This window comes from Sus scrofa, chromosome 13 (assembly GCF_000003025.6).
Source record: "Sus scrofa isolate TJ Tabasco breed Duroc chromosome 13, Sscrofa11.1, whole genome shotgun sequence".
Lineage (NCBI taxonomy): Eukaryota > Metazoa > Chordata > Mammalia > Artiodactyla > Suidae > Sus > Sus scrofa.
Window position 1 is genome coordinate 52,866,519 of NC_010455.5, and position 23,942 is coordinate 52,890,460.

At 43.4% G+C, this 23,942-nt stretch overlaps 1 protein-coding gene across 6 annotated transcripts in view; it reads right to left on the reverse strand.

Annotated features, from left to right (window-relative positions):
* Positions 1–23,942, reverse strand: part of FOXP1 (forkhead box P1) — a 627,515-nt gene that overhangs the window by 519,675 nt on the left and 83,898 nt on the right. For 5 of the 6 annotated variants that reach the window (XM_021070841.1, XM_021070850.1, XM_021070843.1 and 2 more), the window contains one exon: positions 10,245–10,374. The gene's annotated coding sequence lies outside the window, so the exon portion shown is untranslated. Of the gene's footprint in view, positions 1–10,244; positions 10,375–22,009; positions 22,032–23,942 lie in introns of those variants that run through there. The other variant, XM_021070845.1, reaches the window with a different exon arrangement.

Here is a 23,942-nt window from a genome sequence, read left to right on the forward strand (position 1 = left end):
ATAGGCACCATAAGCATGAGTCCTAGCCAGGTGTCCTGGTCCCCCACCCCGAGTGCCAGCTTCCCTAACCCCTCAGGCAATTCTGACCCCCATTAAGCAGGATAAGGGGAAACTATCTTGGTACCTTTTTAAAGCAGCAACATTACTAACAATTAAAAAGCTGCCATCACACATGCACAATAACTTTCTTGGATTTTAATATGCATATCCATAGTCTGATTATAACAGCCCAGAGAGATTGACAGGAAATGACTGAGTGTAATGGCACCAAAGGAGACACTACATTGATCAGTAAATAATACACGTTTTTTGAAACTGTCTAACTGCATATTTACACTTGTCAACTCTTATACGCTCTGGTGACAGAATTCTTTTTCAGACATCTATGTAAAAAAACCTCTAAGACTGATTTTTTTAATGTTTTATAATAATTACCAAAAAACACTTCTGGGATATATAAAGTTTAAATTATATCCACCAAATAGTGCCACCTGGAGCATTAATTGCTATATCCTTAACATTCTCAGTTACACAGGGCTATTTGTGAATATCTCAAAAAGGTTAAAATACAGTTGCAGGTAATGCAGACCCAGTGCTCACTAGATGCCAAGTACTGTATTAAAGACTTTTCATAGCCAACAAGGCAGATGCTACCACTGTCCCCGCTGTGCAGATGAGGAAGCTGAGGCCTGGAGCATAGCCTTGACTTGGCCGCTGTAACACCATCAGTGAGGCCTGGGGCTAGGACATGAAGTCTACCTAACTTCAGAGACCCAGCTATTCAGGCCTGCCCGCAGGTGTGGGCCTGGGAATCTGCGTTGAACATGATTCGGATAGCCCTGGGATCACACTTGGAAGTACATGGCCCCAAGGACTTGGAGGCAGAAGAGAAGGAAGGCCAGTGGGCCCTGGGTTCAGGTCCCCTCTACTCCCTCCCAAACATTGCCCACTGCAAGATTAGGGAGAAAAATCTATAACCAGTGTATCATAGCCCCTGGCATGTCACATGTGCTCCGTTATAACAGCTACTGAACCACTGTCATTTTTTATAGGTTAGTCAGGGAATGCTTGTATGTCAGGTAAAGTCATTTCATCTATATTGTCCAGAAAATTACTTCGAGTCTTGGCTGATTAGGTTAGCATCTCCTTGCCCTAAGACTCCATATCAATTCAATTACACCAGCAGCTGAGGGCTGACCAAGGTGGGGTGGAGGACAGAGAAACAGACACCTGGTTCTGTCTGGCAGAGCAAGTGGTTTATCAACACTAGACTAGATAATGATGGAGATAAGCCCCTTACCACCGTCTCCCCATACATGCTTTTTTGAAAAATTATAAAAGTTGTCGAATGTATAAAGAACTAGAGAAGATAGTATAATGAACTCCATACATCCATCACCCAGATTCCAGAATATCAAGATTCTGCTCCATTTTTTCTTTTCAGAAAATGTGTAAAGGAAATCACAAATGACATACCATTCCATCCATACACAATACAATATATGACATGAAGAAACATGGAAAGAAAAATGAGTGGAAAAGGTCGTAAAGTAAGTTCCACAGAACATACCTGAAATCAGCCTCCTGACCCTCTAGCCTGAGAGTCCTTCCTGGACAGGCCGAAGTCCCTAGAGCCCACAGACAAGGGCCTACATGTGTGTGACAAAGGGGCAGGACCAACCTTGTTACTGCCCGGCCCTGGCCCTGGACATGAAAGCCCAGGAGCCCAAGGTCTTCCCTTCCTGCCACATTCCCTGGAGCAGCGGGCCAGCCAGTTGTCATGGTCTCTTCACGTTGTGTCAAGGAAGAAAACTCAGCTGCTCAGATATCGGGGACGCCATAAGCTTCCACCACCAAGAGCAGCTTTATTTTAGAAGGTAGGCAAGCAAAGCATGCAGCGCTGAGCTCAACGGCATGGATCTGGGAGGTTTTAGACTGAGGAAAAGGCCAGGAGGTAAGGAATATTTTTGAGGAAAAAAAATCTGGAAGAAGTTATTCCCTTTTTATTTTTTTTTAAATGCATAGTTTCATTTAATTTTTCTTTTTAGGGCCACACCTACAGCATATGGACATTCCCAGGCTAAAAGTTGAATTGGAGCTGTAGCTGCCGGCCTACACCACAGCCACAGCAATGCAGGATCTGGGCCACATCTGTGAACTACACCGCAACTCACAGCAACACAGGATCCTTAACTTACTGAGCGGGGCCAGGGATTGAACCCACATCTTCATGGATACTAGTCAGGTTCCTAACCCCCTGAGCCACAATGGGAACACCTACTCCCTTTTAAATCACTGGTTCCATAAAATTCCTGTGGGTATACTAAGCTGCCATTTTATTTTTATTTTTATTTTTGGTCTTTTTGTCTTTTAGGGCCGCACCTGCAACATATGGTCATTCCCAAGCTAGGGGTCTAGTCGCAGCTGTAGCAGCCAGACTATATGCCATAGCCACAGCAACACAGGATGTGAGCCGAATCTGTGACCTACACCACAGCTCATGGCAATGCCGGATCCTTAATCCACTAAGCGAGGCCAAGGATTGAACCCATGTCCTCAAGGATGCTAGTCGGATTGGTTAACCACTGAGCCATGACAAGAACTCCTAAGCTGCCATTTTAAATGAAGTGGATTCCACTTCTCCCCAAAATGCTACAAAATCTTCCCTGCCTGAATCAAATAAAGAACCAAGGCATCCATCCAAAGATAAGGATGTAGCGTGCCCTCCTGGTTAAGACACAGGCTTTGAAACTGGCCCACCTTGAGGTAAACTCTACTTGTCAAACTTGCCATGTGATCCTGATCAGTAACTTGAAGACACTGAGCTTCTGTCTTCTCCACAATAAAACCAGAATAATAATATCCTAACACAGAGATGCTGTTAGGATTACATGAGATAACTAAGGTGATAACCAAGCCACTGCAAGAACAATAAATGCCTGATGATTGGCTGCTATACTGATTTGGTACAAATATTACAAAGACCTCACAGAAAAGGAGGAAGGATGAAAAAAGATTTCATTTCATGAGTCTATTCCAATCAACTGGAGCAACACAGAACAAACACAGTGTAGATTTTGGTACCCTTGACCAACGCTAACCATATCACCCCACGAATAGGGCCTGGAAGGTTAACAGTGTATGTGTTTACCCACAACTACTTTCCAAACTCCGTTTTCTATGATCAGCACAAATAATCAAACAATACAGTGAAATAACATTAAAGTGTACGTTAACTAAATGGTGCTTAAATACGCTAATGGCTCATTTTTCTTCAGGAAGGAATTAAAATGATGGCAATTCTCAACAGGGCAGCCTGCATGGAAATTTCCCTCTCGTAGCCTCTATGCATTACTTGAACCAAGTGAGGAGAAAACAGAATATTTTCAGAAACAACACACAATGTAGTTTAAGTTCCTAGAATTTTACATCATGGAAGATATCATTTGAAATATAACAGCTGAATAGCCTTCCTCCCTGGTACGGGCTGCTTCAGTGTATTGATAAAAACCAAGATTAATATGCAAAAGGAAATTGCAAGAAACTTGCCCTGCACCGGTCAGCACCTGGTATATGCATGTGCTCCTCCCTTTGAGAAAGACACTGCACTCAGAGAGGTAAAGTCTGGGTTTGGCTCTCACCCCACCACTTCCTTGTTGCGTTTGAGCCTGAGCTAATGCACAGGTAACAAGAGGGTGAGAAGAGTCTTTTTCTTTTCCAAAGTTACAGGGGAAAAAAAAAAAAAAAAACTACAAAACTATGTTTCACACACATAACACCAAAGCCAGATAAAAGGTAGAAAATATACTGCCTACCAAATCATACAAATATGGTGTATACATGGTATCAAAAATCCAATCCTACCACTTATATGTGGAATCTAAAATATGGCACAAATGAACTTATCTACAAAATAGAAACAGATTCGCAGACATAGAGAAGAAACTTGTGGTTGCCGAGGGGGAGGGAGTGGGATGGACTACGAGTTACCGGTTAATACATACCAACTAGCACATTTAGAATGGATGAACAATGAGGTCCTACCCTGCAGCACAGGGAACTACATCCAGTCTCTTGGGATAGACCATGATAGAAGATAATGCAAGAAGATAATGTAAGAAAGTCATATATATATGACTGGCTCACATCACAGCAGAAATTGGCACAACATTAAAAATCAACTATCCTTTAATTTAAAAATTAAAAACAAAAAACCTCATCATTAAACAACCAGATAACTGTCAGAACTGTGTGTGTGGAAGATTCTCTCACTGTGGAGTTCCCATCGTGGCTCAGAGGTTAACGAATCCAACTAGGGACCATGAGGTTGCGGGTTCAATCCCTGGCCTTGCTCAGTGGGTTAAGGATCTGGCCTTGCAGTGAGCTGTGGTGTAGGCTGCAGACACGGCTTGGATCCTGCGTTGCTGTGGCTCTGGCGTAGGTGGTGGCTACAGCTCCAATTCAGTCCCTAGCCTGGGAACCTCCATATTCTGCAGCAGCAGCCCAAGAAATGGTAAATAGACAGGAAAAAAAAAAAAAAAAAAAAGATTCTCTCACTGTGTGCTACTGGGTACCAGGTATTGGGTAAGTACAGGACATAACAAAGGCAAACTAAAGTCTTGTCAAAAGCCACTTGTCTGACATACATTTGACCACTTTCATGTAAATTGTGGTTTTGTAAGCCAGGGATGTAAGTGAAGTAATTCTGGAGCCACATCCACAGTGAGCAGAAGAGAGACCGTGATCAATTAGTGATGTCTGCCAAGGGCACAGAATGGCGAGGGGTAAGGGAATTACAAAATCAAAAGCAAGTCAGGAATATTTGCTGCTTTCGATTTAGGTAAAGGATTCAATGCTTTGTGCAGATGTCATGGGAACAAAAGCCTGCCCACTACATTAAAAGTTTACTCTGAAGTGAATTTGTATGTCCAGAAAAATGTGTGTATAATCCCATAAGGGGCTTAGAGAGAAATGGAAAATATCTGCAATATAAATGCAGATTACCTTTATTACAAAATTGGATCATATTCTCATTCCTAGACTAATTTCCTATATCATAAAACCTATATTCAATTTTATAAATAGCATACATCAAGAATCATAAATTCAGTTAATGCAGAAATTTAACAGATTTTTTTTTAATAAAAGTGAGAAAAGGCTGTTTTAGAGCAAGTATCTGAAAGGACAGAAAGGGCTCTTTCTTTGAAGATATGTTTTTCCCTCTGACTCTACCTCCTTGGGGACATAACTAGAGAAGAAATAAATTTCACAGCTAATATATATGAAGTAACATGTTTTAACATTATCCAATGAAGTTAAATCTACCTACACCATATAAATTTATCTCACATAAACTGTCACCTCCAGGAGAATTCATTAAAACAATGTTATAGCTTCTGCATTAAATGCAATCTTCTAATTAGAATTTAAGCTTACAATACTAGTCGGTGGGGTTTCTTTTTTACATGACAAATGAAATAATTCATTAGGTTGTCTTACAGTTCTGTTGGAAGAAATGAAAAGTGAACATGGGACTGGCCGGCCACCACTATGAGGTACTGAGGGTGGGGGTAGGGGAGGGGGCCAGTGGAGGTTCTTTCATCATCTTCCGAACTCCTCCTGCTGCTGATGGGCGGGAAAAGGATGGACATGCTTCCCCTCACCATCCTGAATGACTACATTACTAATATATTCCATTACCTCCACGTAAATGTCGTGTTAATTTCTGATCTTTATCAAGCCAGACAATGGTTTCCACCTTGGGCCCTAGCCAATTAGCTCTGTGGAAAATATTCAGCCAATTACATTACTTGTATTAGGTTAGGGACTGGAGAGAGAGGCAAAATAAACGCCTTGAAAAGACTTCCGAGATAAAAAATGTAAGTTGACACTGCCTTCGTGTGCTGGAGTCCGAGTTATACAATCTGATAGGCAGCTGCCAGCACTCATAACCGCTTATTAAATCTAGCCTCTCTTTATGGCGTGAGTGAAGATCTGTATTTTTACCAATATTAGGTTCATTGCGTTATGAAAGAGACCAAAATACTTAAGATCATTCGCTTCAGCTTATAAAACATATTAGGTAGTTTATTAAATTGTTAAAATTACTTTTCAAAGTCAAAAATTTCAGGGACTGGAAGTTTCAGCACAGCACAGTGGCTTGGCCCACTGACAGGTTCCCGCACAAGGCAGCTCAGAAGAGGAGCGCACCAGCTGACTTTCCTGTCCCCAAACACCTGCTACCTGCCCTCACCTCTTCCCGGAAGCTGTACCACCACCACACCCCACCCCAAACCAATGACAAAAATGCACATTCTTGAGTTTTCTAAAAAAAAAAAAAAAAAATACAGGAACTTCCAGCCAGAAATTAGCCCACTGTCAAGCCTTAAATGAGGATTATTTTCCCTCTTTATAGTAGGTAAAGAGCTAGGAATTTGATACAGAGAGAAATCAAAAGAGACTCTGCAGGAGTTCCCAGCATGGCTCTGTGGTGAAGAACCAGACTAGTATCCATGAGGGTGCAGGTTCGATCCCTGGCCTCTTTCAGTGGGTTAAGGCTCTGGCATTGCCATGAGCTATGGTGTAGGTTGCAGATACAGCTCAGATCTGGCATTTCTGTGGCTGTAGCATAGGCCGGCAGCTGCAGCCCCAATTCAATCTCTAGCTTGGGAACTTCCATATGCTGCAGGTATGGCTTTTAAAAGAAAAAAAAAAAAAAGAGGAACTGCAGATAAGTAAGGGGAAAAAAGGATGACAAAGTAATGTTGTGTGATGCTTATACTCTTATCTCAGATCCACCAGCAAGGGACAATCTATTGGTAGAAATGGGGTAATGCTGAGCCACAGACTGACAAACAGGCCGACATGTTTGCCATCCATAGTCAACACTTCTCAGGAAAACTCTATGCAAATCCAGACTGTTATTATCACATTTATTAATAACACTGTGGCTAACTGCCTATTAGGTATGCAGCAGATTTAGCCGCTCTTCACTCGTGGACTCTCGTGATGTGCATCACATAGGTACCAGTAGCAACAAAACCTTCACTCGGGGGAAACAGAAGCCAAATCTGAACCCCTGCTGGAGCAGGATGGCATTAAAGAACCACATCACAAAGAGATACCTAAAATGTTCAGCCCTGCTATATCTGTATCCTGTCTATAAGCTAATTTACTATGCAGGCATGGTTATCGCCAACTCAAATAGTACATTACCCAATTCCCCATTTTCTGACCTTAAAATGTTGCCATAATGATCTACTTGTGTAAACCTTTTATCATACAGTGGCAGTTCCTTGCATTGGAGTGAGGTGATCTGTTATTTGAGCTGCTGACTCCTGGGACTGGGAAGCTGTTCTACCAAGAGGGCACTTACCAAGAAACATTCTGCTCAGAATTAAAGTTTATTTCACAACTACAGCCTCCAAATTATCAGCTGTTAACAATGAATTGGTGCTTCTTTTGGGTACTCAATAAACTTGAAGTTCTAAAAGCTATAGGACTCTGAACACATTTTCAGCAATAGAAGGATTAACTGGCTATGAGATGTCATACCTTGAAGGTCAGGCTATTCCATCACAGAGGAAGAGAATTAGTCCTTTAAACAAACGATGAAGGTGTGCTTTGAAGATAAACAAGGACAGAAAATCAGAACACCTACCCCAGCTCAGCACATTTCAGGGATCTCTACTTTCTACTAAAAATACACTGAAGGCAAATGACAATCTGATAAATACAAAGCATTTTCTTCTTTAGGAAAAAAAAAAATGGCTTTCAATTGGGCCAAATTATATTTTATCAATTCAAGAGATATCATTTTCATTGTAGTTCTTCAGATTGATATTTCAAATAGCAGGCCTTGCTCAAATGAAATTAATGAATAAAACGAGCCCACTCTTCAATAAATCTATTCATGTGGTTTTGTTCAATTTCATACATCAATTTATGATTGTGAGGTTGAGTCAGACTCTCTCAATACTGAAGACAGAGATGACAGGTAACCTCAAACCTGAACATGTTGCTATTTCAATACCTTCAGAATTCCAACCACTTCTATGAATTCTCATGTTTATATGAGACAAACCCAGGCTTTGTTCTCAACTCTACCTGGATCCTCAGAGCCGTAATTTTTCATAAAGCCTGCTCTTTGCTCACTTGTCTACAGACCATTCACAAAAGACTATCAGAGCTGCATAGCAATGGAAAACCTCAGAAGAGCTTCATAGCAGAGGGAAGAACGGGGCCTGCCCAGGATCTCCACATAAGATGATCAAAGCACTCTAACGGATCTCAAATTCCATGATTCCATTAACCATTTCTTCTCACAGTGGACATCACTGCCTTATGCATTACTGTTTCCCATTTGCTTTATTTCTTGCCAGTGAAAGAAAGAATACTGTAGGAAAGATACAAGACTTTCTTTTTTTGCTCTACCTCTAGCTCCAGGAGAATGAAATCCAAAGGACAAGTAGTCAGATATAAAGGAGCCTAAGTGGAAGTGGACTTTAATGCCTACAGGCTCTTTGAGGATCATCTGGTCTCTGATATTTGGGCTACCATAAATTGATGTGTGAAATTGAAAAGGAGAAGCATGACCTCTAACTGTACAATCTTTAAAAAGTAGGCCCAAAGAGCTGCATGTAAAACAACATCTTAAAGAGACAAGTATCAGCAAAGAAGTTTCCTAAATTCTATGGATTGGATGTCACTATCACTCCGAGATAAGCTAGGGAGAGTCACTGAGGACAAAAAAACTGAGGACATAGCTCTGACCAAGTCCAAGGACAAAGACATCTCAGACTCTATGGGCCTCAGCTGCTCCATCTGCAAACTGAAAAGATTTAAATAGATAGCTTCTAGGGCCTTGTTAGTACTGCCAAATAGGATACTGTAACCTACCTGCTTTGTTTTATTTTATTTTATCTTACTTCTTATTTTTATTTCATTTTATTTTTTTGCTTTTTAGGGCCACACTCGTGGCATACAGAAGTTCTCAGGCTAGCAGTCAAATCAGAGCTACAGCTGCCAGCTTACACCAGAGCCACAGCAATGTGGGATCCAAGCAGTATCTGTGACCTACACCACAGTTCATGGTAACAGCAGATCCCTGACCCACTATGAGAGGCCAGGATCGAACCCACATCCTCATGGATACTAGTCAGATTCAAGTCCGCTGCACTACAACAGGGAACTCCCTACATGCTCTATTTTAAATATAAGAAATCAAAATAGAGACTAACCTGCCCCATATCAGCTAGCTATTATGCCTCCCAATTTCCAAAAATGCTTTCTCCTTCACTATCCTTTCCTCCATTAAATAGAATCTGTTTTGAAATCAACTCCACTATGACAAACAAGATGATTTTATGCCAATGGTTCTTATCGTGAAAGGCCATGCAGTACAAAACTGAAACTAAATGGGTCTGCATAAAGTTTACCTCATTTTATGACAAAGCTACCACCAAATGATCTCAGTTTTTGCCCAATACACCTGGCCTCAACCATCTACTGTCTCTGATAAAGGCAAGTCACAACTGTTCATTCATTACTGCAGGGGAGCCAGCGATTTCTGAGGAACGTGAGATACTATCAAATATGGAAAACGCATATGACAGAAAAACATCACATCCCTTTCTAACCTCCCCTTAAAAATTACAATGAATAACCTGATAAGGAGAAATACGATAGAAGAAAATGTGTGTAAGTCTTTCTGAGAACCTTTGAGAGTCCACAGTTCCCAATCCCTTAGCTTTCTCAAGAGCCCTAATCACGTGGAAGGCTTGGGAGGGGACCTTCTCAGTGAACAAAGCAGACTTAAATCCGCCCCCCACCATGACTTCAGATGTCTTATTTATCCAACTACCATCTTATTTCATGGTGGTTCATTTCATCGCCAAGGTTTAACGGGACCAAAAAAGCAACTACCCTTCCAATTGTACATGTAGCTCAAAATTTTGGTAGTTCACCCTTCAGAGTATGCGTAAGAGAGTCATGCAAACAAAAATTCTCCCGTGTCCTATCAGGCCTTTCATAAACCCTCAGATCACTGTATGAGTTATCCGGAAAGGTTGTAGCAGAAAGCAATGACAGGGTGTCTCTTATTTCAAAATGCGAGTCTCTCATCTTCAGTGTAATTGTTCTGATGCACTTGGGGCTGTTTCAGTTTCCTGCACTGGGTAGGACCCCTTTGAGCTGACGTTTGGTCTGGTGAATTTTCAGACGAATAATCATAAATGTTCACTCACCCTTTTGGCCAGCAGGCATCAAATCCATCCATTCATGGTTGACAGCAAACCAAAGAAGGGACCGAAGCCCTCACCATTGCCCAAATGTTGCGTGTGGAAACTGGAATTGTCAGCAGAAGCTCCTGGGACACTGCAACATAAAAATATTTTTTTTTACACATAACTAAGATGTAACATCTAAAACCACCACTTCCTTAAACTTGAAAACAGCACGACAGACATAGAACCTAGAGGTAGGGGAAAACACCTTTCAGACGAGGGGATGTCAATATATCAAGTGTGATGCTGTAAAATATGAACCGGAAATAATGTTTTGAAAGATACATTTACCAATTGCTTCAATGCAAACACTGAAAGCTTGTTGTTTATTGCAGACCCTGTGCCAAACATCTTACCTATTTTGGAGTTACAAAAAATATCATCATGACAAAGTTCTCAGGTAACAATCAGCTGTTTTAACTCAACTCTTACATGGATAAATGTGCCAATTGCTATGAAGCAACTATCTTTTCCGGAAGATCAAAAAACCATAGGAAAGTAAAAATTATTTCAAAAATAACAATGAGCATCAAAACCAGTAAGAGAAATAACTGTAATCATTTTCCTCCAAAATAAATCATATGTTTATGAATTACACAGGAGCAAGACTTAGAGTTATTTCCATCAAGAGAAAACATACTACGTAATGTGCAGACATGTGCAGATGTCCATGTGGGGAAGCCTGGATTCTGGACCCAGGATTGTCATCAATCAATTGTGTGGCTCCAGAAAGGCCATTTAACCCCCCAGGGCCCCAGTCCTTTCATCAACAAGGTGGGGCCATGAATTCATGCTCTCCATGTCCCTTCTAGCTGTGAGACTTTTTGGATTAAGCATGGTTACTCTAAATAACCTCTACTCTTAGCTTCTTCAAGCTTCCGGATTAAAAAGATTTTTTTTTTTAACCATGAATCACTCTTAGGCTGATCTGCCAGCAACACCAAAGCCGTGTTGTGGGCAGAGGGTTGGGCACGTGTATAGCGTTCTCATCGTGGCACTAGTGCACCACCCTAGTGAGCCTGCACCCTCGGCAGCTGATGGCAGCCCCTGCATGCCCATGGAAGGTTCCCATTCTTCTCCCAAGAGTACAGCTCCAACTCCTACAGAAACCTGCCCAGATGTCTTATAGACTAGTGCTTCTTAAACTTGAGTGTGCATAAGAATAACTTGGATAAGAATGGGCATATATGTATGAATGGGTCACTATGCTGTACAGAAATTGGCACATTATAAATCAACTATATTTTAATAAAAACAAAATAAAAATTCCAGATCAGCTTAAAAAAATAATAACTTGAAATAACCTGAAGAGCTTTTAAAAATACAGATTCCATTGCTGTGGCATAGGCCAGTGTCTGTAGCTCCAGTTCAACCCCTAGCCTGGAACTTCCATATGCCGCCAGTGCCGCCCTAAAAAGCAAAAAAAAATAAAAAATAAATTTTTAAAAGTAAAAATACAGATTCCTGGGCCCTATCTCCAGAGACACTGATTCTGTGTGTCTGAAACTGGGCCTGAACGTCTGTATTTCTACCAAACTACCAGGGGATGTTGAGATTGTCAATCAGGGACCACAGTCTGCATTCAAATGAAAAAGTCCCACTGTCCAAACTTCAAGTAGCTTTGAGTTACAAACGAGAATTTGCAAGGCTCAGAGAGAGAAGCTCTGCAAAGCTACTAGGTCGATGTCACATGGCAAAAGGAAAGGGGCTGAGATTGTTTAGGTCAAAATTCAAACTTCTTCCTATGGCCTTGAAGGCCATGCATCATTTGGTCACCTTCTTCTCTGACAACACCACAAAACACCAACTCAATCGTCAACTACAACAAATGCAGTGGCCTTCCTACCATTTCAAGCAAGCCGAGGGTTTTCCTGTCTCAGGCCTGATGCACTGGCTCTTCCAGCAACCTGGAATGCCAGGAGCTTGCTGCTTACACAAGTGGCTTTTTTCTATGCAATTCCTTAGGGTCAAGGCCACTTCAAGGGTGTCCCGACCACCTACTCAAGCAAAGTCCCCAATGACTCTCAATTACTATATCATCCTATTTGCATTCCCCCAGAACACTTGCCGTCACTTATCAACTTTTTTTCTCATTTACTCACTTGTCTTCTCCACTAGACCATAGGCGCCACAGGAAAAGGGAACTTCTCTATTGTATTCATCGCTATCCTCTAAGAATTCAGAAAAATGCCTGGCTGATAGCAGCCACTCGATAAATCAACCACTGAAAGAGTTAATTCCTTCACATCCTATAAATGTACAATTGCCATTTACAGAAAACACACACTGTACTGGATATTGTTTTTAAGTATTTTACAACAGTTATTTCATTTAATTCTATTTTTAACCACCAAGTGCCTAGTAGCTATTCTTATAAGTTAAATATGCAGATAAGAAAGCTGAGGTATTTTGCACAGCAAATTTACTAGTAAAGACTAATGCTTAATAAACTTATTGCTAAGTTTTTTTGTTTGTTTGTTTGTTTGTTTTTTAGAAAAAGGGAGTTCCCGTCGTGGCACAGCAGAAACAAATCCAACTAGGAACCATGAGGTTGCGGATTCAATCCCTGGCCTCGCTCAGTGGGTTAAGGATCCGGCGTTGCTGCGAGCTGTGGTGTAGGTAACAGACGCGGCTCGGATCCCATGTTGCTGTGGTTCTGGCGTAGGCTAGCAGCTACAGCTCCGATTCAACCCCTAGCCTGGGAACCTCCATATGCTGTGGGTGCAGCCCTGAAAAGACAAAAAATAAAAAAATAAAAAGAAATATAGAAAGAAGAAAAAGAAAGAAAGAAAGAACAAACTGAGGCACAAAGAGTTTTGTTTGGTTGGTTTTTTAGGACCACATCCTTGGCACATGGAAATTCCCAGGCTATGGGTGGAATCAGAGCTGCAGTTGCTGGCCTAGCCACAATCTCAGCAATGCTGGATCCGAGCGGTGTCTGTGACCTACACCACAACTCATGGCAACACCAGAGCCTTAACCCACTGGGTGAGGCCAGGGATCGAACTTGCATCCTCATGGACACTAGTCAGATTCGTTTCCACTGAGCCATGATGAGAACTCCCACAAAGAGTTTTAGCAACTTGTCCAAGATCACATCACTATAGGGGCTTGACTCTCCAAAGCTTGGACTCCTAAGAAATCCATGTTTTTCTGGCCAATACACTAATACAAAAACTGTGAGTGTCTACCTTGCACTAGACACTCTTCTGGCTGAAGCTTCCCTGCAAGCATTTTGGCTACCAGGCCTTGGAGAGGACACTGAATCTTTCTGACCCAGAGCTTCCTTGTTCACTAGCAGAAAGCTAAGGCACCCCACAATGACCAGGCAGAGAGTGCAAGTACACAAAGGCCAGGTGTAAGGTACACCAAGCAGTAAGGAGGGTATACGCCAGAGGCTCTGAGCTTTCTCAGCTAACGAGGGAGCTGATGTGTTCCATGAGCCCGTCACTGACACATGGGGACATAAACCCAGGGCTATGAGAGCTTTCAAATCTACAAACAAAAAGAGAAATCCAGATCACTGTTTTGTGAAATTTCGTAATTTTTCAAAGAGTGCAGCTAACCTTTTAATAGTACACATTAAAAAAGAAAAAGAAGGAAAGCAAGAAAAAGAACCCTGGCAAACCCTGAACCAAACAATTGCTGGGGTCACACCAACCAGCTGGGGGCTCAGGTCTGTGATTCTACATGGATTCAGAAGCACAGAGAAGCCACACAAGTGAACACAAAAAACCACAGTGGGTATCTGGGCAGATAAAAGGCTTTCAAGAGGAATTATCCTGGGCAAGTTTTAGAAAGAACTGGAAGCTAGGGTGGAAAAGGGATGCCACAAAATCAGAGTATCATGGTCAAAGGTTTACAGGTGGGTTCAACAGGCAAGTAACGCCAGAGAAGAGCAGTAAGATGGGAGAGACCACAAAGGAGCTGCAACAGTTCACAACTGGAGCAGCAGCTGGTGTCTGGAGGGGATGCGAGTTGGGCAAACAACGCTTAGAAGCATCATTAGTGCTGTCCTGCTTGACTTCATTAGAGTCACCGAGCATATCCAAAAGTAAAGGAAAAACTACCACTGAGGCTGGGGGAATTGTTTTGGTTTTGTGAGTGGTTAAACATCAAATTGATCCAAGACCAAATTCCATTTCCACCAAGCTCTACAACTCTAACCAAAATGCTGTATGAATGGTAGATATTCCAGTTTTATATGTATACACTGTATACATGCATAAATAATACACATATACTATGGTTTTTACATACATTTATATATACTATAGAATGCATACTATATATATAATACATATATACACACAAATGCTATAATACATATGTATACACTCATATACTGTAAATATAAGCTATAGAACTATCACAAACTATATATACTATATTTTTAATGTGTATTTATAGTGTATACACTATAAAATACATACTATATAAATAGATTATATACACACACCATAACACATATATACACTGTAAAACACAAGCTATATAACTCTAACCAAAATACTACATAAACTATATACTATACTATTGTTTTACACATATTTATAGTACATATACTATATCTGCAACATATGTATATAATACACATCTATATGTACATACATAATACCATAAAATCAAGCTCTAGAACTCTAACCAAAACTCTGACCTCTAAAATTGAAAAACATAGCAACTGAAATTTAAAAGAAAAAAAAACAAAAACAGAAGACAGTATCCAAATAAATATCCAGAACACAACCCAGAGGCAAAAACTGTCTACCTAGATTGGTATGCCCAGAAAAATTACCTTTCAAAAATGACAGTGAAATAAAGACCTTTTCAGACAAACAGAAATTTATCACCTTTCGGAAGTTACCTTGTGGTGCAGCAAGTTAAGATCTGGCATTGCTGCAACAGTGGTATAGGCTGCAGCTGCAGCTGGGTTCAATCCCTGGCCCTGGGGGAACTTCCATAGGCCAGGCCATGGGCAGAGCCAAAAAAAAATTTTATCACTCTTCTCCAAGGATATTCAGAAAAGATGCATTTGGGGCCCAAAGAAAAAGATTTCATGAAGAAGGTCCCCTGATTTAAGAAGAAAGGGGGGCCAAAGTAATGGAGAACTTGTGAGTAAATGAAAAGTAAATGCCTTAAAATGACATGCAGGTCTCAAAAAAAAGTTGGATAACACTGTCACTTGCTCCCCACCCAGGCCCACTTGTTCACACTGGCTCTCTGTCACCAAGGCTGACTGCAAACCTGCTCTGCAATGAAGGTACCGGGTTGAAATGCAGATTCCTGCCCCCAGAGTCCAGAGATTCTCAGTCTGGTCCCCGGAATCTGCATTTCTACCAGATACCCCAAGGATCGCTGATGAAGATGCATCCTTGCCTCTGAAGAGGCTGCACCACTTCAGGCCAGGAATCCAGGGAGCCCCAGGGGCTCAGCCTGGGAGGTCATGGCTGAAGGTCCAGCTGGCCTTTGTTCTCTTCCACTTCACTAGAGCCCCAGAGAGCACCTGGGCCCAGGGGGTCAGCAGCAACTCTGCCTTAACCCTGCCAGTAAGGAGCTGCAATAAATTAAAAGCCCATTAAGATATTTTAGAGAAAAGCCTAGAAGTGCTGAACCATTAATTGTGCCATATTCAATCTGCTTTTCTGGAGATTTGAAAAGCCAGATTACCATCTTGGGGGTCATTAGAAAGAATGAAGCTTTCTCCGTTTTCAATTTACATATTTAAAAATGCATAGATCCTTCCAGTGGCTACTACACAGGGCTTTCCAAGACCAGAGGCCACTTTGTGGTCTAACCATGGAGACAGAAGCCCGGGGGGTCATGGGACCAATAAGAAACCAAAGCTCAGGGACCATGGTTGCAAAACAACTCCAGGAAAACAGGTAGAGGCAGCCACAAAACAACAGTGATGTTTTTTTGTTTTGTTCTCCCCTGTTTATTTTTCCCTGAAGCAATCCTTGCTCGGTACAAAAGTCTGCAGGGAGCTGGAAAGAGCAGCTGTGGTTCCCTGAGGCCAAGACCTAGCAATCAAGTTGTTTACCAAACACTGCCAGGCACCGGGAAAACAACAACAGCACAGGCAGTATTTGCATCTGTTTTTCAAAAACAACCTCCAAAGTCTGAGGCCTGTCGGGTACTTCCCTGCATGGTTGAGAGGAGCACTTGGAAATTAAAGGCATGAACTGCCTTGGGGATAAGCCCCCATGGCCTACATGTAATCCATTATTCCATTTCTTTTGAAGAGTGCCTAGTCTAAAAATAAAAAGGATTGGCAGTCTGCAGAGCTGCCAAGCAGCGGACTGATACAGACAACATGCTCATCACTGGCAGTTCCAAGCAAGACAACAGTGGCCATCTTTGCAAAGTGACATACTTTGCTGACCATCCAATGCCTCAAGACAGCCAGCAGTGGTTCTCAATTTTGACCAAGCACCAGATTCTCCTCTGGGAGGGCTAATAAAATACAGATTCCTGGGCCCCTCTCTCCCTCTGAATGTCTAATTCGGTAGGTTCAGGGTGGGGCCAGAAAATCTTCAGCAAGTCCTCACGTGATGCTGGTGCTACTGGCCCAGGCACCACGTTTTGGAAAGCACTGCTCCCTAGCCACCCTAAAGATCTGGGAAGTCCGTTCCCACCCACACCTGTCCCAGGGATCATCTGAGCGAGTATGGCAGGGTCATACCCAAAGGAGTTCACAGAACAAAATGCACTGCACGGTTTTCCACGTGCTCCTCCAGATGCTCCATCTGCCGTATTGCCTCAACCTCCCACCTTGCCGTGTCCTGGGAGGGAGCCCTGTGGGGATGCATCAATGGGTACCCTTGTCCTCTAACTTCCAGCTGGCACAGCAACTGGAGGTCTCATCTCAGAAGGACAGAGAAGATGGGGCATTTAGCAACCAGGCTCTCTCCCCACCCAGGCACTGGAAGTTGACTCCGAAAGATCACAGCTCCTGCCAGGCAGCCCTTCCCATGCAGCTGTTCTCCCCCAGCTTTCCCGATGAGCCCTCCCCATGTTCTCTCAGACCCACAAGAGGTACAAGCCACCTATTTCCTGCAAGGACTCTGACACAAAACTCAAACTGAATGTCTTCTCCTCTGGCTCTCCCTAGGTTTTAGAATGCTATACCTGGAATCCTATGTACCCACATAATGTAAGTATACGTGTTCATACACACTCATATACACATGTATGTATATAAGAATATATATACAATACATATATCATTATAAATTTTTTAATGTAGCTCAATCAGATAGGCCAGGAGACCTGGGAGCCCATGGCCAAGGCCATCTCATGGGGTTTGCAACCCATGTTCCTTCAGGTCCCTGTGCCCCAGGAAGAGTAGGCCCCCTCTGCCTAATCGGTTACACAACCTGATAGGAAGGGGAGCATGTGTGAGCGCTTCAATCCTTCTCTAATTTACCAACTTAGTTTCCTTTGTTGCAAAGAGCACCAAAATAGAAAGGGAACAGAAGTGGGTGGAGCGGGCTCCATCACCGACTCCTGTGAATAACTTTCTGACAATGCTGAACCCGGTTCAAAAAGCACATCGGCTGCAAAAAAATAAGGTGCCTGTTGTCAGCTCACAAATAAAATGCCAATCTGCCTCAATTAATAAGGCTCGGAGAAGAACACATAATACTTCTGCTTTAAAAATAATCATAACCTCAAGTGTACCCTAAATAAGCATCCATCTGAACAGCTAAGTTCTAAAGTTTTAGTCAAAATGGTCACCCAGACTTAACCAAATGGGTCACATCAACCTCTGGGGCTTCACTGAATCCAAATAACTTCATTTCAATTACGATCCCTAGAACTAATCACTATCCCTTTTACTAAACTTTCGCTAATAAGATTTCTTTCAACTCACCAGAGGACTTTTTGGTATCTATGTTCAAAAACAAGTTTTTAAGTAAACCCATTAGATTAATTAGAACGCACAGGGAATATGGTTTCTATGTAATTACTTTTCTAGTTCACTGAGGCTTAAGCAGAAACCTTTTTTGTTTGTTTATTCTTTTTCACTAAAAATCCCCCTAACATTCCATTTACCACGTGAAGGCTGGCCCTCCTGCTGCATCTGTGTGCCTCCCCCATCTCCCCAGTAAGCAGCCCAGCTTCTCTCAGAACCCTGCCACAGAAAATGAATGACGTAACTTTAACCCCATCTACAGGGCATAGACATACCACCATCCTGGTGCCTTCCGGCCATCGTAGAATCCCATTTCATTCCTCATCTTGGCTCAAGTACTCACTTCTTCCCACTGCCCTCCAAGACCAACAAGGTGAACAGTCTGGAGCCTTTCCGTTTTCCTTAGAGATGTCCTTTTCACCTGTCCCAGAAGCCATTCCCTTAATATCCCTTGACTTCAGGCAGACAAAGAGGGAAGAGTTGGCCTTTAATTCCCTTTCTTAGAGCCTCGTTATGGCTCTGCTCACAGTCTACGCTGCCTGCCATCGACCCCCAAGGGAACATCATCATCATTCTCCACGTGAGTCCTTAATCCTTCAAAACCCTTCTCTTGATGACCACATGGAAGTGAAACACTGCTCCCAGCCCAACCACATGGCTTTTCCATGTCAAGGATGCTCTTCTACACACCTTTCTCAGAGGTTTTAGTATCCTATTCACAACTTTGGTCTGGATCCCTTCAGTGTGGCCATTGCTATCAACCTCAATAGCCAGGAAGATGGGCCTTCCAAGAGCCTGGCTAAGGATGACACCAGGCCTGGTACAGATCCCGAGTGGCGGTGGCTGTGGGGTAGGCCAGCCGCTGCAGCTCCAATTTGACCCCTCGCCTGCAAACTTCCATATGCCACATGTGCAACTCTAAAAAGCAAAAGCAAAACAAAACAAAAAAAAAAACCCAAAAAACAAAAACAAACTAAACAGAGGAAGCGTTCATTAAGTTCGACTAACCACTACCACTTCCTCTACATGGAGGCCATGGCCAAAATCTGGATCTCACCATCCTTTAGAACTGCCCCACCTCTCAGACCATGAATTCTGGAAATTCACTAACAACCCCCCCAGGGAGCCACCTCTCACTGCGTCCTCAATCCCAATCTGTCCCTGGACTGTGCTGAGACAAGGCACCATCACTCAAGTCCTTAACTCTCTGCCACACACACAATTCCTGCCCCCGGCCACTGGCTTCTAAACCTCCTCTTACAGCGCCAAAGGCTCATCCCACGTACCCTGAAGACCCCTGTATCACTCAGGGTGTCCTTGTCTTATCTACCAACTCCCTGCTCAAGCCCTGTGGTGCCTTCACCAGAGTGAGCTGGGTGAGGCAAGGCGTGGGTGTGAGTCATGGTTTATACCCTGGATGTCTACGCGACAGGGCCCAGGACACAGAAGGTCGTTAAGTGTAATATTAACCTGGGTTCTTGCAGGGAGCCAGGAAGATTCCCTATAAGCCTTCTTGGCCCTCAATCTATGCCAAGTTGCTATTTAAGAATCATGGTAACTCCAGGCTCAGTTTCACAAGTGCCTGCCACTTATGGTTCAGTTCAGTGGCACAAAGTACAGACCTCACATCTTCACTGGCAAATTGGGCTAAGCTAAATGAGCAGTGCTTGAAAAGGAGAGCCGCCTACTGGGCAGGGCGAGTGGCGTCTCTGTCCCTGAGGCCCCGGGGAACCTCAGAGGCTCCCTGGAAGAACAGTCAAGTGAGCAGAGAGCTGGCTGCCATCTGGGCTCTTTATAAAGCTTTTGTGGTAAACATGTTTACTTTCTTTTCATTGGCTGGGCTTATCGTGATCAAGTATTTTGTTTTGAGTCTTGCTCTATAAACATGTTTACTCTGAGGGGAGAGCTTTGTGATAGCTAGCACACTTGTTTTTCGCACTTTTAAATTCAAAACATATTTTTTACAGCCTCGTGGTAAACAACTCAAGGTGGTAAACAAATTATATTATTGCATCTTCACACGAGAGAGGTGATTCCTATGTGTCTGCTCAAAAGCTGGGACTGGGGTGTGAGTAACCCCGGCTCTCCTAGATGAGAACAAGAATCGCAACCATACTGATGATGTTACTAACAAGAAACTTGTCACTTTTGACAATGGTGGGTCCTGCAGGAGGAGAGTAGCAAAGCCAAGCCTCAGATTCCCCAGGGGTGACATTCTATGAGAAGTGACACCACAGTGAAACCGGAAGTCATCGTGTGAGTGGATGGGATCCATATTTTCTGAAAGAGGTCAAGGTTACATAATCAGCATGCAGAACTGATGTGGGGGGAAAATAAAACAACTTTTCTAAAAATGAAGGATCCAACTAGGTCACAACATTAACTGCATTACTTTCAGACGCCTCCTCTGTGATGACTTCTGCCTGCTTTATGACTGAGAACAAGGGAGTGGCTTCAACTGTAAAAAGAAAAAGTCCTCTATGATTGGGGAATGAAGAAAAAATAAGAAAAGAGTAAAAACGGGAAAAATGAAAATAACTTTCGAAAAAAGCCAAGGGTCTTAGAGTAGGGTTTAAAAGTGCTATTTACAACAGTTATTCAATGGGATAAAGCATGAAGTCCTACCACAGCTGGGCCAGAGGTCTCTTCTAGAGAGTTCTTTGGGTCACGATATTCCAACTAGAAACAAAAGTCTTCTTAGCCCAGGCCTTTGAGGTGAAATATAAATTACTTAAAGGAATAAAAACACAGAGGCCAAATTCTTTGTTAAAGCAAATAATAACACCCACACTCCCACCCCCCACCTTCGAATCATCTTCCAAGCTCATGCCCAATTTAAAGAAGTTAAAAAACCACAAGAAGAAAGTTAAAGTGTGGTAACATAATAAGATAAACACCCTCATTTACTAAGCATTATTCTCTCATCATGTTTGGTACTGTAGGGTCAGCAAAGGAACTCCACATGGCATCTTATCCGTTACCCAAGATGGATGATGTATAGAACATACAGATATCAGAGAACAAGCATCCTAAATAGACTTCTTTTCCAAGGTTATCATGTGATTCAAGGATATGCTGAACAGGGGGGTGGGGGAGGCAGGATGGGGATCAGGAAGAAGAGCCAAAGGCATCTCAAGGCAACCGCCATCCCTGACATAAGGTTGTCTCTCCAATGGAGGAAGAAGAACCAAAACAAGTTGCTTCCCAGAGAGTTTTAGCAGAAGGGCAACAAGGCCTGGGGGAGGTGGGGGGATGCTGAGGGACCGATCGGTAGCAAGAACAAAGCTTGTCCCAGCTCGGCCAAATGTTTGAGCACTTCCGTGAGTCACTGAACTTGTCGGAGCCTGGCTTTCCCTTCCTATAAAGTCACAAACAACACCAAGTCCCACTTTGGGAACAATACCGTTTCACAACTGTCTGCCTTGGCCTCAAAAGGAAAACACCACGTCATTCGATAACCAACAATTCCAGGCTCCGTAATCCAATCGATAGAATACTTGGAGTGCTTTCCAACAACCCACGAAGGCATCCAAGCTCCCATCACTTAGGAGCACAAATGGAATTTCAAGTTAATGTGACGCTGGCCAGTGACGAGTCATCAGGCATGCTTCAGCTTTTAGTCGTCAGAGCAGACAGCTGACTCAGCGGGGACACGGTTACCCAGCCAGCCACGGCCATCTGACCCACTGCCTCAAAGTAATCCATCTTCCATCTTAAAAAAAAACCAAAAATGGGAAATGACTAATGAAATGACTGAAAAAGAACCTCCAGATAGTTCTCACCAAGTTTAAAAAATAATCATAATAATTACCTTGGTAAACAGACAGGAGGATGATGACAGGGCTCAGCCGTGGTCCAACGTCTGACCGCCACGTTTCCTTCTGAGAAAGGGGGGATGGGGCAGTGCCTGTTCCAGGGGGCGGAATGACATGGTTTGGAAGTGCCTCAGGAGACCAGGAGAAGAGCAGGCGATGAGGACCAAATCATCCAGGAAAAGTGTCAAAAAGTCAAAGTGATGAAACGTGTGTCGTAAATCCAAGCAAAGAAAGGAACACACTGGCCTTTCACCTTGGTGTTCAAGAGAGTGGGAGGCCTTTGGACACTCGCCCAAGGACATCCGGTTCTATGACCAGCCCACGTGGATGGAGCCCTGACCCCGCTTGGCACTCGGTCCTGATGAAGCATTTCCATCCAGGCTCTTACCAGCCTCACCACAGCGACATAAGTAAGTAACACTACCTTACAGATGAGGAAACTGAGCCTCAAGTAAGTGAGGCGACTGACCACTTGCCTCTGACACCCAGTCCTTGCATCGGACAGTCCCTTGCTTCATGGTACCCAATACTTCTCAGTCTCACTCTTCCAGCAAAGGGGAAAATGTAGACATGTGGAAAGGTTCCCAAGACAAAGCCCAGCTGGCGACACAGGGTCAGAATTCGATTGAGAGTGCCACGCTGCCTCCCACAATCTAAACCCCTTGGCTTCTTGCTTGCACTCAGAACAACGCCTGGTTAGGAGGGAAGTACGTGGTCAAGTGAGCCCTGATAGTGCAACCTGGACGTCACAGGGACATGTCCATAGAGAAAGGTCGCGGGGGGGCAGTGGGGTAGGAGGGAGAGCTTATGCAGGTGGCTGATGCACCGTCTCTCCATCACCTGTGCAAAAGGAATGCTTTCTAGGCTTCAGTCTTCTCTTGGTTCTCCCACATCCATGTGATCACAATCCTAAGTACTGTCCCCGCCTTCCCTCCCTCTCCCTACCCCTCCCTGAGGGTCACCTGCTTAAACGTCTCCAGGGTGAGACCCCTTAAATGACATTCAAACATGTATGGAGCCCTAATGTGAGGAACCATGGTGCATGTGCTTAGGGGTTGGGTGGAAGGATATCCAGGCTCAGTGGTCTTCCCAGTACAAGAAGTTGAACAGCAATATGTGATGGAAATCACATTTCCAGACAGCAAGGAGAGGCAGGTCATGGGGAATGCATGATTAATTGCCAGATGAATACTACAGACAATAACTGTTCAAAAGGAGGGAGCAGGAGTTCCCTGGTGGCTCAGCTGGTTAAGGATCCAGTGTTGTCACTGCTGTAGCACAGGTTTGATCCTGGCCCGGGAGCTTTCACATGCTACAGGTGTGCCCAGAAAAATAAAAAAAGGAGAGATTACTTCCAACAATATATCCCAGGGGGCAATCTCCCCACTGAGTTCTAGTTCCCAGTCTGCTTTGGCCCAGACCAGGAATTTGGCCGCCTGGAGTCTGATTCTGGCTGTGACACTCATGCACTGACTTACTCAAGCTCTCTGGGCCCCAGTTCCCTCAGCTATTAAATCGGGGTAAGGACAGTTCCTACATCACGTAGTGGTTCAAAGATTAAGTGGGACGATGCATGGAAGACTTAAAACAAAGGAAGGGGTGTTACTGGATCTCCTGGCACATCTCAGGCCTCAGTCTCTATAACCACATACATACCATCTAAATTCACACACTCACTCTCCCCTGGTTTCCCCTCCCCCTTCCCTACTTCAGCCACCAAAATTGTGCCTTCTCTTTCAACAAGCTACAAACCCTACCACCTCCTACTCTGCCCTTCCCCCAAGACCAGCCAGCCACCACCCTTGGTCTTGCTTTGTCTCCATGTGGCTCCTGCATCCATGTTCCCATCTCCATCTCCAACACCCCAGCACAACACCCCGCACCTGAGTCAGAGCAGCTGGGTTCAACTCCCTTATTTGCCACAAAGGA